The sequence below is a fragment of the Cupressus sempervirens genome, chromosome 3 (assembly GCF_028749045.1).
Source record: "Cupressus sempervirens isolate cs-2001-9-10 chromosome 3, ASM2874904v1, whole genome shotgun sequence".
NCBI classification, from domain to species: domain Eukaryota; kingdom Viridiplantae; phylum Streptophyta; class Pinopsida; order Cupressales; family Cupressaceae; genus Cupressus; species Cupressus sempervirens.
Window position 1 is genome coordinate 759,999,244 of NC_143120.1, and position 16,275 is coordinate 760,015,518.

Consider the following 16,275-nt stretch of genomic DNA (forward strand, 5'->3'; position numbering starts at 1 on the left):
ACTGTGTCTATTTTTACATCTCCCATCCTCTAGTAATTTGAGAAGGCATTGAAATTTGTTTAATATTTTAAAATGGAAAATGGGTGCAAGACAAATTGGAAGTTGCATATATTGATATGGCTCAACTTCAATCTTTCTCTATATTTTCTTCAACCAAAATGCCTATCTCAAGCCCTGTAAAAGTTGGTGGAAGGCACACTCAAGATTTGAAATTTCTACATTTCAATTTTTTTGCAGGTGAGGCAATTGCTACAACTTTTATGCATGGTCTTATCATTCTCAAGTTTTCCTAAAAAATATAGGAGGTTGTTTTGAAATGGTCATCCTTGAATAATCTTTTCTCTGATTAACTTAAATTTAACATCCTTGAAAATATATGTTTTTACGAATAGTTTCAAATATAAAATTCTTGAAACATCAATCTTTTTCCTGGTAAACATTAAATATAATAGCCTTGAAAACAAGATATTTAGTTCCGCAAGTACATAAAAAGATAATTAGTTGACTTATTTTCAAATACATTTTTGTGAAAAACCTGAAAGAATTTTTCTTTCACATGCTACTATCATGCTCATATTTTCTCATATCGTACATTGGCTAGAAAACCTTAAGTATTCCCAAACTAAATACCATCATTTTTTTTCGGTAGATATACCATACTATTCATTGCCTCTTATCTTTATAGCATGGCTCTATTGTGCATCATGTACTAGGAAATTTTCATTATATTTTTGTTTCTCTTCTCAGTCACCTAATTTTGTTGAGAGGTGTATTGGATTGATTTGTTCAAATGTCTACCTCTCTTGGCATTCTTGGAAGTGTATTGAAGTGAACTCACTATTGTTATTAAACTTTAAGGTCTTGATCTGTCTATGGTTCTGATCATTAACTAGTGAATTGAACTTGACAAAACCATCAAACCTGATTACTAATGATTTATTGAAAATCTCACATATATCTTAGTTATTGAGAACTAAAGCCTCCATTCTATGCCATGCTATTTTGGTAAGAAATGAATTTTCAATGTAATTATTGACTAATTACTTGCACAAATATCTTGCATCTCTTAGATATATGGTAATCTGACTAGTTAGCTTAGCTTGGCTAAATAGTTAAGATTAAAATGTTCATAATTCGTATGCCACAAAATGCTTTTGTTGCCCCACAAATTTAAGATAGTCCACAAAACACCTTGCCCAATCCTTAAGAAAATTATTGTGTCTCACATGATGTCGGTAATAGTTGGAGGTCCTCGGGGGGCTAAAGTCCCACACCTTCCAGGAAAAGCACTAATTGCCACATGGGTGGTAATGTCTGGCTCCTTTGAACTGAAGGAATGAATCTAGTGATGCAGTAGGAACAAGTCTAGTGATTGATAAGTAGGAGATAATTTCCACAATAAGTCAAATTGTGATATGAATATCAGGATTTAACTGTGTGATTTTTGAGTCAAACTCGATGACCCATGTTTCAGGAGTAGTGATTCAATATGAATACATCTCTCAAGAGAATAAATGGAACACTTTTCACTCATTGGATCTAGGTGATGCTCACAAGGGTGAGGCACTAGGACTTCTTGGGAGGTCATCCATCCCAGTACTACTCTAGCCTGAGCGCACTTAACTACAGAGTTTCCTTCATAGTTAAACCTAAAGCTTACAACCCCATTTGCAAAACCTTCACCAAGTTTTGTGCCTTATGAACCATTCATTAGAAAGCCCCTTAAGCTCATCAATTGATAAGTCTAGTGATGCAGTTCTAGATGTTATAGTTTTGCAGTTACATACACATGCATGATTTTCTCATACTTGAGAATAAAATTATTAATAAAATACTTCATATATTCATGATTTGCAAAATTCACACAATTTCACTAAACAATGAAAATCTAAATTACTATTTATTTAATATATAATATTTATACTCCTCTTCATAATTAAATAACATAAAATGACCAAAGACTAGTTATCCTAGGTTCTACTTAGGTGCTTCCTAGGCACCCAAAGCTCTTGGTAGGTTTGACTCACTTTTTGGGTGGAACTATCCTAGAACCAGTCTTAGGCTCACACTCGCAACAAAACCTGGGCATTTTCCAAAGAAACTAATAACTTAGATAATGACATAGGCACTTCAATTTTTTATTTAGAAATTGAATAAAAAATCAAAAGTTTTTTTGAACTTGTCCTTATAATGTGTAACTCTTGGACTCAACCCTTTGCAATGAATAAGAATTGAGCTTTTTAAAGGTGAGAATTTAGTGCTTTTCCAATAGATCTAAAGAATCCACAAGCTTAAAATGCTAGTAGCAAACTATAGATAAATATAGCATCTATATGTTCTTTATCTACTATTTTATAGATGTGTGGAGGTTGAATCTCTTAGGTTTTATTTTTAGTAACGTAACCCTTAATAAACACCATTGAAGTTTGTAATTTTTAAAAATATGTTTGATTTATATGTAGGTAGATGTTAAAGATGCTTAGTTGTTGATTTTTTGCCTGTAATTCTAAAGTGCTTTCATATGCATAAGATTTCATGCAATGGATTAAATCTTATTTAAAGTTGCAAGAAATAATTCCTTATTTGATATTTTATTGCATTTTGGGAAAGAAAACATTGTATATGTAAATGATAGTTGAATATCCAATATAAATATGATTAATGGATTTGCCAGCATCTGCACCTACAGTTGAAAATATCGTCCATTATTTATTAGATGTTAGATTCTTTATTATTATCACATGGGAGGGAGTGTCACTCTTGGAAAATGGAAATATTAGATTTATCTAGTAGGTGGGGATATTTAATTGAATGATCATGAATAGGATTTATGAAATATGCATTACATGGTGAATGTACTTCATCATGCAATTAAAGTATTTGAATATAAGGGTATGGCTTGGGTGATATGAATTGTCTGAAATTTTCTATTAATTTCATATTTCTCTAATATATTTTACATTTGCAAGTTTCAGTAGGTAGTAGAACATCTCTATGGGTGTTGTCTTCCAATCAAAACCAAATCTTGTCAAATGTGAGTGCTTTGGGAAAATTAATAGGTTTGTTATGTCTAAATTGAGATTGACACATGTCATATTAAGGAGCAATGTATCTTGTATTCGTTAATGTTTAATGGAAGGTTGTTTTCATTTAACTTGATATCTAGTTGGGAGAATCAAGAAAATTAGTGGGAGAAAATATTACACTCAATGCAAAGTCTTAAAGCAAAGTCTCCCAAAATGTAGGTGAAGAATAAAAAAATATCTAGAGCATTTCAACTTCTAATTTAAAACTTTGGTTGTATTTACATGAAAACTAGTTTGATTATCTATTCAAAAAGCATTCAATATTGGAATGCATTTGAAGCCCTCTTCTATGTATGTCTATCACATAAATTGTGTGTATCATTGTTTTTCTTGTAGTATGTAATATGAACTACACACACAGTGATATAAAATTCAATATGTCAAGAGGTTTCATTGCAGGAGGCTTCTTGGTATATTGTAGAGGTTATGTATTTTTTTAAGAAACAACTCATGGTATTAGATTTGCAAGGCATGGTACACATTTTCAATCCTGTGGCAACAGGCATGTTGGTGGATTGATTCCTATCCTTCTAGCTAATAACTTTGTTACTGGTCCTCAGCTACTTGTGCTTTCATTCAGTCAAATGCCCACCCAATCTTTTAAAGGGTTGGCTCCTACCCCTATGCCCTACTATTATGCTAGGTCTTCTTTCTGATTACTGTTAAAGGGTGTTGGTGGCTATGGATTTGGGTAAACAAAGTTAACATGCACTAGATATGGAGATGAAGCTATAGGTTACAACATCTCTCTCTAGTTTCTTTATCAACAGATGAACAAATAGAATCCAGGCACTTAAAACTAAGTTGTGTTTGACTTTAATTTTTGTGTACATGTTCTGATGGTAGTTTTCATGTTAGGAAAGTGATGTGTAAATTAATGTTAGTCCTGATTGTTTCCTTTTCATAAAATAATTTGAAGCCACATATATATGTGCACTCTCAGCACATATATTGGAAGCTAGTCATTTCACCTGCTATATAATATAAGAATTGATAGAGGGCTTTACCTTTGTTGGCATCTTTTCCACCAGACTAAATGCATGTGCTATTTCACATCGTAGTGCTTACAAAGAGCTCCTATTTACATCAAATTTCAATGTCCATAGCATGAAAATCATTTCTCATAGTCCTATTAAGTAAAATCTAGATTCTCTCCAATGAATGTCATGGGTTTTTCTTAAAATTACTCGGCTGTATAGGGATGCATTTAGATTCATAGTTTATTGTAGGTTCCAAAGCTGCTAAAGTTATTTTTGACTCTACATTACTTTATTGCTTTTGCAGTACTATTTTGAGGGGAGATTTGATCTCGTAAAGTTCGTGAAGACAATGTAATAGGAAGGATTATATGTCAGCCTTCAAATTGGTCCTTATTTCTGTGCCGAATGGAATTTTGGGTATAATTTTTTCTAACTGATCTATATTACATGCAAGGTTCTCTTCTTTCAAACACCCAACATGGTTTATTAAATGTGGATATTAATGCTATTGATCAATTTGCAGGGGCTTTCTAGTTTGGTTAAAGTTTGTCCTTGGCATCAGCTTCAAGATGGATAACATGCCTTTCAAGGTGCTTCTCTATGAAATGATGACACTTTTAAGACTTATAACTGCCTTTTATCTTTATAGGATTTTAATGCATAATATTTGATCTAGTTTATCATATTGAATAAGTGATGAGTACTATAGATGGCAATGCAAAGTTTTACATCAAAGCTTGTGGACATAATGAAGAGTGAAGGGCTCTTTGAGTCTCAAGGTGGACCTATTATTATGTCCCAGGTGTGTGTGTTTCTTACAACGTTACCATGAATCTATGTTAAGGCAATTTTTTCTATCTGAACAGTTTTAAGTGTACATCTATATGGAATAAATGAATACCCTGACCTGCTAATTCATCCTCTTCATAGGTAGAAAATGAATACAAACCTGATGAAGTGGTGTTTGGGCTTGCTGGGGCATCATACATGAATTGGGTTGCACAAATGGCTATGGGATTGGGTATAGGTGTACCCTGGGTTATGTGCAAATAGGATGATGCACCAGATCCTATGGTGAGTTCTATTTCATATGACCCATTTCTATTTTGAGGCTTGTGGACTCTAATTCCTCTATCAATTGTGATGGTCAGTTTGGAATTATCTTGTGTCCTTGCAATTACACTAAATCAATTTCATCAGTTCAATTTCCTAGCATTCAAGTTTTTGTATTTTAATGTAATGTACACTTATCCAAACAATTGAAGAAGTGGTAAATAGTGTAATGTAAGCTTCCAAGTTTCTAAGGTGTCTACATGTTATTTTATGTTCCTATAATAATTCTTGTTGATAATCTAAGTATTCAATGCTTCAACCCTTTTGTTGAATATTGTTGATAGATTAACACTTGCAACGGTTTCTACTGTGACAAATTTGTACCTAAAAAACCCTATAAACCATCAATGTCGACTGAGGCATGGAGTGGATGGTATAGATCATTCCCTCTTCTCAATTCTGTTGAATTTTAAAAATTGCTTATATAGTGCTATTTGCAATAATTAGGCAATCGGTCTTCTTGATGGCTTGCAGATTCTAGCTTTTTAAGAAATGATGGTAAAGTGTTTTCTTTTTTATGTTTTAACCAGTGGGTACACTAAATGCCATTGACATTATAATTATAAGTTCACTATCTACTATTTTTGTATGTTTATATAATTTGGAGGTACTACTTCTCATAGACCTATTGAAGATCTGGCCTTTGCAGTTGCTCGCTTTATTCAGAAAGGAGGATCATTTGTGAACTATTATATGGTAGAGCTCACCTTGAAGAAAATGGGTTATCCTAGCACATGCCATTCTTATATGGCCTCATTTTTTATATTAATTTAGTTTCTCTTCTTTGTAGTATCATGGTGGAACAAACTTTGGCCATATTGCAGGAGGGCTTTTCATTACAACTAGTTATGACTATGATGCACCTATTGATGAATATGGTATGTTTTGCCGAGCATGAGATAAGACTTGCGGTGATATTCTTCTTTGTTAATAGTGTCAAACTAGAATAGATATTTTTTTCTGAATTACATAAAATTCTTAAAAAATAATACATTTGTTTATCTTTATAAAAGATGACGTTTATATCTCACTTTAAGTTCCTTCCTACCTTAGGGTCAAATTAAATCAATTGGATCTTTAGTATTTTCAAACATGTAAATTGTTTTGAGCTTGGTATTTTAATTCTATCTCAAAAATACTATAAAGTCTTCAGGAATTAGAACATGAACTATTGTTCTTTTCCTTTCTTTGTAGGGCTTCTTAGGAAACCAAAGTGGGGACATCTTACAGAATTACAGAAGGCTATAAGGCTTTGTGAGGCTACTTTAGTTAGTGGTGATCCTCAAGTTAACTCTCTTGCCACTTATCAACAAGTAAGTTGAGCATGTTGATCGGTTTTCTACTTTATAGACTATTTTTAGATTAAACTTTAAAGTCTCATTTGAAAAGGGGGAAAAAATTTAAGAAGTTGATAATGCTATAATAAACACAATGAGCTAACAACATTGTCTTTTCAGTCTTATGTGTATTCTGCAGGGCGTGGAAGTTGTGTTGCTTTCCTTGCAAATTTTTATGCAAACTCTGATGCAGCAGTCTTTTTTAACAATCAGCACTATCACATCAATGCTTGGTCTATTAGCATTCTCCCTAATTGTAGAAACTTAGTGTGAAAATTTATTTATTAAAATATGCTCTCTTCTAGAGTGCATTATATTTCTTCTATACATGGATAGAATGTATTTGAATTACTTTAGTTGCACATGAGTTGCAGAATTTATGGCACTAATAAATTCACACGCTCTATGCCAAGTTGCTATCCAAACAACTGAAATGAAAATGACACTTGTTAAGGGATTTTCTTGGGAATCATTCCAGGAATATATTACTTGCAATGTAGATAGCTCTGTCACTACAATAAGTTTGTTGGAGTAGATAAACACTACAAGAGATAATACTGACTACTTGTAGTACACTACGAGGTGAGATATACCTTTTCCACATCTTTTTTTAATCTTTTAGTTTTCTAAATGGTTACTGAGGTGAATATTTTATTAAACATTGTTACTAATTAGAATGAATGTTTTCTGTTGGTTTCAATTTTCACATTGTTGAGATTTGTAACTATATTTTAGAAAGGTTAGAAAATTAATTTTGTTCTGATCCATAGATCACAAGATAGCTTTAGTTGATCGCTTGTATGATTATTCTTTTTGTGGAATAACTTTATTCAGTGTCTTGCATTCGTATCTTTTTCATTTTTTGAAATATTTTTTTTGTTGTTACTTGCTTCTCATTTACACTTCACATTTGACTTGTTTTACGATATCTGTATTGATTGTATCTAAGCTCTGAATGCTCTTCTATTTTAAAATTTTAAGTTTTTGACTCCATTAAATATTAACATGTTACTTTTGATAATAGAGGAATATTTAAGGAAATCATAAACAATTATTTTCCTTTTTCTTCCAAGTAGATCTATTATTTAATGCTTCCTCTAGTTTCTAAATGTTTAATGTTGAATTGTGGATAGGAAGACTACTTGATGAATAGTCATATGGTTAGTTTGTAACTTTGTTTGTTGAACACAAATCTAGTTTGTTGAACAAGAATCTTAAATCAATTCAAACCTAAGAGTTTTCTTTTGTTGGGCACAAATTGGTAGTTTCATGTATTAATATGTTTGTTGTATCATGTATGGTATAGTGTTGAAGTTGGTGAGGATGAGCCTTTTATAAAGAATGGTGGTCTTTCATTTCTTTGTATAGATTCTGTACCTGATGAATTGCATGTTTTCATCAATGGAGAATTTGCAAGTATAAGATCATCCAACATCCTTGAATTCAAAGTGTGTTTTCTAATTTAGTGCTATTGAGTTAGACAATCAAAGTGGACTAATAATTGCTAGTTTGGTATGTTTTTTTGTTTTTGGTTTTTGGATGTTGAGACATATAAAATGAGAACTGGGAGGACTTTTCATGTTGGATTTATGCTTTTGATAGGCTCTCAATTTGGAAGCGAGGAAAACCCTAAAGTGAGATATCCATCTGGTGTGAAGCTTAGGGTTAGAACAAACGTAATTGCACTCTTGAGTATGACAGTTGGTTTACAGGTTTGTTTCAAACCACATATGTGTAGTTGCTTCTATATTTTTGTCTTATTTGGCAGATGCAAAAGTGAAAATAGTAGGTGTAGTGATGCCAGTATCTTGTTTCATGTCTAATTTCATGTATAAGAATTTAGTCACTAGTTTTTTATGTGAAATGAAATCAAATATAATATTACTAGTTGTCACTATAATAGTATAATGCTTTTCCACATTAGATACTAATTCTTGATTTATCTGTTTATGTTACAGAATATTGGACCCCATTTTGAATCTTGGAATATAGGGATTCTTGGTCCACTTACCCTTAGTGGCTTTAAGGAGGGAACATGAGACTTGTCTATACAAAAGTGTTCTTACTAAGTATGAACCATGTTAATGCAAATTTGTTAATTTATTTTCTTAAATAGGATACTATAATTTGGAGTAGAAAAGAATAGTTTATATACATTTAGATTTTTAATTATTGATTAAATTATTTATATATGATACATGTTTTCGAGAGCACAAATGGATAAGTAATAATACACAGTTGAAGTCATCAATTTTGGATCAAATATGTCATTTTGTGTCTTCCTGCTAAGCTAGTGATATTTGTACTTTTCTTAATATATCATAATTTGAACTAAAATTTATTATTTTTCTTTCCAAACATCCCAACAACACCATATTTTTTCTATATATGTGTTCGCAAATTATAATAACATGATGACTCTACACATTTTACCTATGACAAGTGGACCTAGGTGTCTTTTAATTTTTTTCTCTTCAGATTCTAGAACAACTTAAGTTTCTTCTTTAATATTCAAGAATATGAGCATTAGTTTTTGACATAAAGGATGCTTTTTTGGAGTTCAAATGTAAAAGGGTGAATGGTATTGAATGGATTACAAATGTGTGGTACAGATTTCTGGGAGAAATTCTTGTTTTGAATCTTATGATTTATTATGATTGATAATACAACTCTAGCTCATTTTGTAATATTTTTCTATGTATATGCATATCTAATTTTTTATGCATGTAGGTTGGTTTGGAAAGTGAATCAATGGATCTCCATACAATAGATGGGCATTCCTCTATTGAATGGATGAAAGGAGTAATTGTCCCTCAGAGATAGGCACTAACATGGTACAAGGTATGCTCCTGATGTTAAATGTTAAATCTATGATTTTTTCAGCAACCACGGGAACCATGAAAAGGTTTGCATAGTTACAATTTGTGTACTTTTTTCAACATTTTCATTAAAATTTAAATTATTACTATACATGCAACATTTGATGCACCAGCTAGTGAAGATCCAGTAGGATTGGATTTGAGCACAATGGGTAAAGGACAAGCATGGGTAAATGGTTAGAATATTAGATGGTGCTGGCCTTCTTATCATGTCAATGGTGTCTGCTCAGATGGATGCAACTATCAAGGAACTTTTCATCCAAAGAAATGTGCTGAAAATTGTGGCCAGCTATCTCAACACTAGTGAGATTTCTTATATTTTTTGTGTTCAACTTTCTACTTGATGCCAACTTATGGATGATACTGCAACTTTTATGGTAAAATTTGAATTTAAGAGCTTTAAAAATAGAGAAAGAGCTACTAAGAGGAATATGTAGTTGATAGACAATAATTGTTTTTCAAGTATCATATTCCTTGATCCTAGCTACAACCAACTAGAAACATGTTGGCTTAGTGTATTTTGAATTTGATTGCTTGGATTTGGAATAAATTGGTAGCAGATATTATTTTTGTTAAGGGAAGTGTTAGGTATATTACAGTAATGGATTTCTTTCCAGGGCATTTGATCCTTTTGTGACTACCTCTGAAACAAATAAAGCTATCAAGTAGCACCTCTTAAACTTTGTGAGATCGATCTTGACTATCATGGAATTTGCATATTCTACATCCTAGTAAATCATAAATCATTGTCAACTATCTTATCATTTGTCTATTGTACCACTAGGTAAGATATTGAATCATATGATTGCATAATGCATGTACATTATATTAAATAATTAAATATTCCATATAATTTCGTGCAACATGATTCAACAGGTACAAAATTCTGCCACTGAGCACCAGAACAACTTGGAAATGAGAAATGTATGCTATCATTATTTATTTTATTATTCTACAGAACAATTCTTATCGTTTAAGTTTTTCAGCATCAATTTGTAATTTTAGTCAAAAATCTCTATATATATTTTCTTGCTAGATAGGGTTGCTTAGTTTTTATGTAAATGTCTTTGCTTTTGCGGCTTGGACTTGAATTCACCACCAATGCTGAAATGTCTAGAATGAAGCCTTTGTTTATGGGAGATTCAGAAATAAGCCAACTCCTTAGCAATGTCAGGTAAGAGCAATTTTCCAGTCAAACAATTAAAACATGAGAATTTGCAAAGAGAGATGATTTCTACTACAACCCCATTTTATCCCATGAATGATATGGTTATCATGGTTCATCTTAACAACTGTGGTTCATTTTATCCTAGTTACTAATTTGAGTTTTTCTCCAATATTTCCCAACAACTAGGGAAACTAGAAACTAATTAAGATACCCTTTTGGGATCTATACATCCTCCCTAAGTTTCAATATCAACTCTTTTGGATCATACCCAAGATCCAATACCCCTAGTGATGCCAAACAAGGCCTACTTCTCTCCCATTTTCAAAGCAACTCATAGCTCCACTTATCCTCTTGTCCCCAAACATTGAAAGAATCTTTCTAGGGCTCATAAAACAAGATATTTTGAAATCTCAAAGGTTCTATTAGCCATCCAATTCATTTTCCACCAAACCCTTGGTTCTAGGGTCACTAAACTAGGGCCTATTCAATGAGACTACTAAAAACATCACCAAAAAAAAAGGACTACACTAAAATTTAATTAATGTCCTCCCCATACATATTCCTTCACCAAATATCATTATCCTTGAAGGTAAGCCCATTCATGTTGACTGGTGCTCACACAGGCTCTTTCACAATCAACAAATAAACACTCAACACTAGTTCTCCACCAAGATTATCTATTCTCCTGTAGAAAAAAAATAATATACAAGTATGTACAACATTGTGAAAATCTTCCACCAATCACATAGATCACAAAGGGTGTAAGAGTTTCCACATTGTGGAAAACTTCAAATCTAAACCTGACTGTGCTATGCCAATCACTATCTTACAAACACCATCTCGATTATTTGAACCTAAAACCTATGAAATAAGGAAGAAAATGCATGAAAATAATAGGAGACAAATTCCTTAAGATTCCTACATCATGATCAATTCAGAGCCAAACTCAACTATCATTTCAGAGGTATTGGTTATGACTGCACCAGAAAAGTGGCTAGTTAATAGAGAAAAACTTGCTTTTATTGCTTCTAAAGTCTATTACATGTCTTATTATTCCAAACACCAACTCTCCATTTCATTTAAAACTTGACCACCTTCCACTAAATAGCCAAACAAGGCCAATACCCACTACTGTCTAATCGTAATAGTAATAGTCAGTTATAAACTAAAATTTGTTGTCTAAGTTGACACAAAGTGTCAACTTTGACAACTTACAATCATATATTCCTTTAATAAATTTCACTAACCTTTTCAAAGGTTTTATAACTTCACTAACCCTTCCAAAGACACCTAAACCCCTTACAAGCCTTACTAGACCTAAATTGCCAACATGGCAAAGTACAACTTTTGAGCACTTTTAGTGATTTTACAATAAATAATGGCTTTTAGAGACCATATTACATTGGTCCAATACCATATAGGTCTTTAAATCCCATAACTAGGCTAGGATGCACAAAACGACCCTTAATAACCCCTTAGGTGCATTTTAATCTTTTAATACCATTTACCTCTATTACATTGCCTTTATAGTTTTAGGCGTCATTACATCAAAGCATCAAATACAAAGATGGATCATAGATCCAATTACATTTAACTCTTAATCTTTCAAGATCACTTTGATTTTCATGAGTCTAAATGACTCTCCTCTCATGTTCTTGCCAAGGTTCCCTGCACCATGCATGGTGGTTGGTGGAGTCTATTGAGAACATATGCCAAGAATCTCTTCTTCCTCCAAATAGCCCCTAGACATGCCTAGGTGACCATGCATCAAAATGAGATCTCCTTCATCTTTACTAAAATCAATCTCTTATGGTATCCACTATGAGTGGAGCTACAATAGTTTTCTTCAGTGTGAGGACTTGTTTTGTGGTTAGCGTGTAGTTTTTTTCCATCTCTAAAACTAACTCTATCCACTGATGTATAGGAGGGAAGACTGCTACTTGTGTGATGACACTCATAATGATCATCTGAATCACCTTGGATTGGTTGACTCCATACATTCTATCCCTTATAAAATTTCATGTCAAATGGCCCAAGATTGGTGTCTCCAATTTTCTCCCATGTAGAGGTGAAGTTGGATTGATGTGTCATTTCTTGTGTATCAGCTTTGAACTGTGCCAACCTTTGTGACTTAGCACTTTTAGCATTTCTAACTCCCTTTCCTATAGTTTCTTGCTCATTTCTTTCTTTCTCTCTTAAGGTCTATTTTTTTGTTTTTTGGGCCTCATTATGCCTATTTTCTTGAGCAAGGGGCCAGATCTAAGGCCTTGGGTCCATACGTTAGACAATTTGGGGCCTAATGCATTTCTTTCTAGTCCAATTTACAAACTCTAGCTTGTACATTTCATGGTAGGGCCTAATGCATTCAGATCTGGGCCTAATTAGAGGCCCACACGTTTGGATATTAGGGCCAATCATTGAACAATGGGCCACACATTTGGTTATCAGGCCCTTGCATTTGAAATTGGAATTGTGTGTTCAATTAGAGGGTATATTTATGTCATGCCTCATCTAAATTAAGGCCTAATTTAGGTCCATATGGTTGATAGAAGCAATTATAATTTTAATGTAAAATCAAATTTAGGGAAAACTCAAATTTAGGGCCATGGGTCCCAATTAAAGCACTCATTAAACTAGGATCTAAATTGCTTGAAATTTAATTGAATTAGGGCCTGATTTATCCCTCCAAGGATGCATGTTAGTTTACTGATGGCCTCTCTTATCAACGAGCTTAGAGCCTGGATTTGGGATCACCTTGCCGATTAGGATCTACCTTATAGATTTGAGGTTACATGTTTCGATTGGATATGGTTTAGGTCCTTGTTTACAAGTTTTGTGCCCAAATTTGGGTCTTATTTCATGTGGCTAAGGCCTATATGTTTCATGTTCTCGGCATTCTTGTCTCTCTCGAAAATTGGCAGTGACCCTACAGTTCTGTTGCAAGATGTGTTTGTCAAGATGCAATGCTTGCCATCTGCACAGTGAAAAGTAGCTTGACAAAAAATGTCTTTGAATAATTGTGTTTCCCTTTTGTACATGCTTACTTGAGGCCTCATAAAAGGATAACAAGTGACTATCAGACGTGCATTTTTATCAAAATTGTACTGCAACATCTAATAATTTTAGCTGTGAAATTCTAACAATTAAGAAATAACTTTTAGCTTTGTAAGCAATCCACCAAGTCTTCCATGTTTTGATGAAAATAAATAAGAGGCAGGGGCAACTAGTCTCCCAGGTTTCAAAAAACTTTGAAAGGAACGACATTCTAACAAGTTAATTAATGTTCCTTGTAAATGATATAATTGATATTCAACTCTTTTCTAGCAAAATTTCACTCATTAATAGTTAATAGTACACCTGTAAACCTTTAAAAAATGTAAATTTTAAAATATTAGTGATACATCCTTGATACTTCAAATATAGGCATCATTGTGGCTCATACTTGATATTAGTGATACATCCTTAATGATTACATTCTAGGGAACCTTGTGTAGCTTCCCATTTAAATAGAAAGTTGATAAATGTTTACTATTTCTATTAGCTAGACTTGGAAATATATGGACAGTAAATCAAGTTTTACTTGAGATCTTCATGATCCTCCATTTCTTTAAGTTTATTTGAATCTTAAAAATAAGAAGACAATATTGAGCAACCATGTTGAATTGCATGATTCTATTTATGTTAACACTTCCATATGTTGAAGTCAGATTAAGTCTCCTATTCATTTTATAATGTTATTTGTAGGTGGTGGACGTTCTTACTTGTCTTTGTATTTGAGTTGTGGCATGGGTGGTGGATACTTATGTGGCAATGGGTCATCCTATTATTAAACCATAAGTATAATTGTCAGATTTTCTACTATAAAATTTTAGTCTCTAATAGTGAAGCCTAATTTTTTATTTGTGAGAGCTTACTGGGGTTTGAGTAGTAGACTACAGAGTTGTCTTAGTATGATGTCTCCTTAACACATCTCTATGGCATACATATATGTGATCATGAGGTTGTCATAGGCTGGAATAGAATTAGGCTCTGAGAGGCATAACTTAATTTTTTAAAGGCAACATTCTTTTTATATGAGAAGAGGCTCTTGTAGCTTGAGGTGGCTGAATGAGAATTGAATTGCAGAAATATTATACAAGCTGCTAGTTGGTAACTTGATAATTTGAAGAGATTCTGGTGGCAGCATTTACTATTTCATAAATTAAAGATATTAATATCTAAAGTGTGGGAAGGCATAGGATGCAAGATGAATAGCACATTATTGTTTTCTTGTATCTGTAACTTTGTTATTTTTGTAGGAATTTTCATAGAATGACTCTTGTAGATAGAGGTTCTATGCATCATCTCCAAGTGCATATTACAAGTACATTTCAGTATTATGGATCTTATGCTAATCTACAAATGTTTGCATGCCTTTCTGCACTTTTAATGATGGGATGTTAAATCAGCAAGATATATCTAAGTTTGAACTAGTATATGGCAAATTAGAAGATATCCTTTGTGATTGCTGCAAAGTGCTTCATTATGCCCTTGATACTATCAAAGCTTGACATTAGAAAGAATGTTGGATGGTTTTCTTATAATTGAGATACAAACCAAGTTGGTATAAATGTTTCCATTATGAGATAATTATTGGGTTTTAGATTTGAGGGAGAGGCATGTCAGATCCTCTGCGGTAATGCCCATGTTGCTATAGAACTTAAGTGGTTTCATCTAGACTGATTTTTGTTACGTTTAGAACAGTGTGAATAATAAAGGAGGGAATTGAACTCTCCCTGAGGCTCACACTTGTTGAGGTCCACTTCAGCAATGGCCCTTCCTATGGGTGATAGGGAAGAGAATTCAATAATAGAGGCTCTTAACTTTAGTTACAGTCATGATATGGGTGATGCACAACTGCCTCCTGGATTTACGTTCCATCCCACTGATGAAGAGCTAACACATTATCTAATTAGAAAGGTTTTAGACAGCAATTTCATAGGAAGGGTCATTGTTGAAGTGGACTTCAACAAGTGTGAGCTTCAAAACTTTTTTGACCAAGCATTGGTCAAAATTATGACCAATGCTTGGAGTTTTCTAACAAGCATTGGTCAAAATTTTGACCAATGCTATGGAGTTTTCTACCAAGCATTGGTCAAAATTTTGACCAATTCTTGGTAGAAATTGACCAACACTTCTGTGCAATTTTTGACCAACCTATTGGTCAAAATTTTTGACCAATGGATTGGTCAAATTTGGTCAAAAATTTCAAACAATAAAGGTCAAAAAATGACCTCAAATGTACTAGTGACTTCATGCATAACTGCATTATAAAATAAGTAATAATTACTTACTAAACTCATAATTTGACAAACCTTACATTTATGGAAATATAAGAACATTCTTAAGAAACCCTTTTCATTTCATCAAACTTTGGTGAAAAGAAGTTTTCAACTACATGTTTGAAGTAAAAATCACATAAAAATAGGCCAAAAGCACATTTTTAGGATGTTTTTAAAGTTTACCATATAGGTTTGTTATAAAAAGATATAGTAGACCTTATAAAGATATTAATTATTTTCATTTAGTATCAAGGTGGGTGAAGAAAAAGTTGGAATAGATTTTGAAATGGTTTGAGATATTTCAAAACTATAGTTTTTTCAGATCACCACTTTTTGGCACACCATGATCCTGCACATACCCATTGTATTTTTCTAATTATGTATGCTTTCT

At 32.8% G+C, this 16,275-nt stretch overlaps 1 pseudogene; it reads left to right on the forward strand.

Annotated features, from left to right (window-relative positions):
* The first annotated feature begins 1,229 nt into the window (after window positions 1-1,229).
* Window positions 1,230-9,699, forward strand: LOC149569030 (beta-galactosidase 1-like; annotated as a pseudogene).
* The last annotated feature ends 6,576 nt before the right edge of the window (window positions 9,700-16,275 follow it).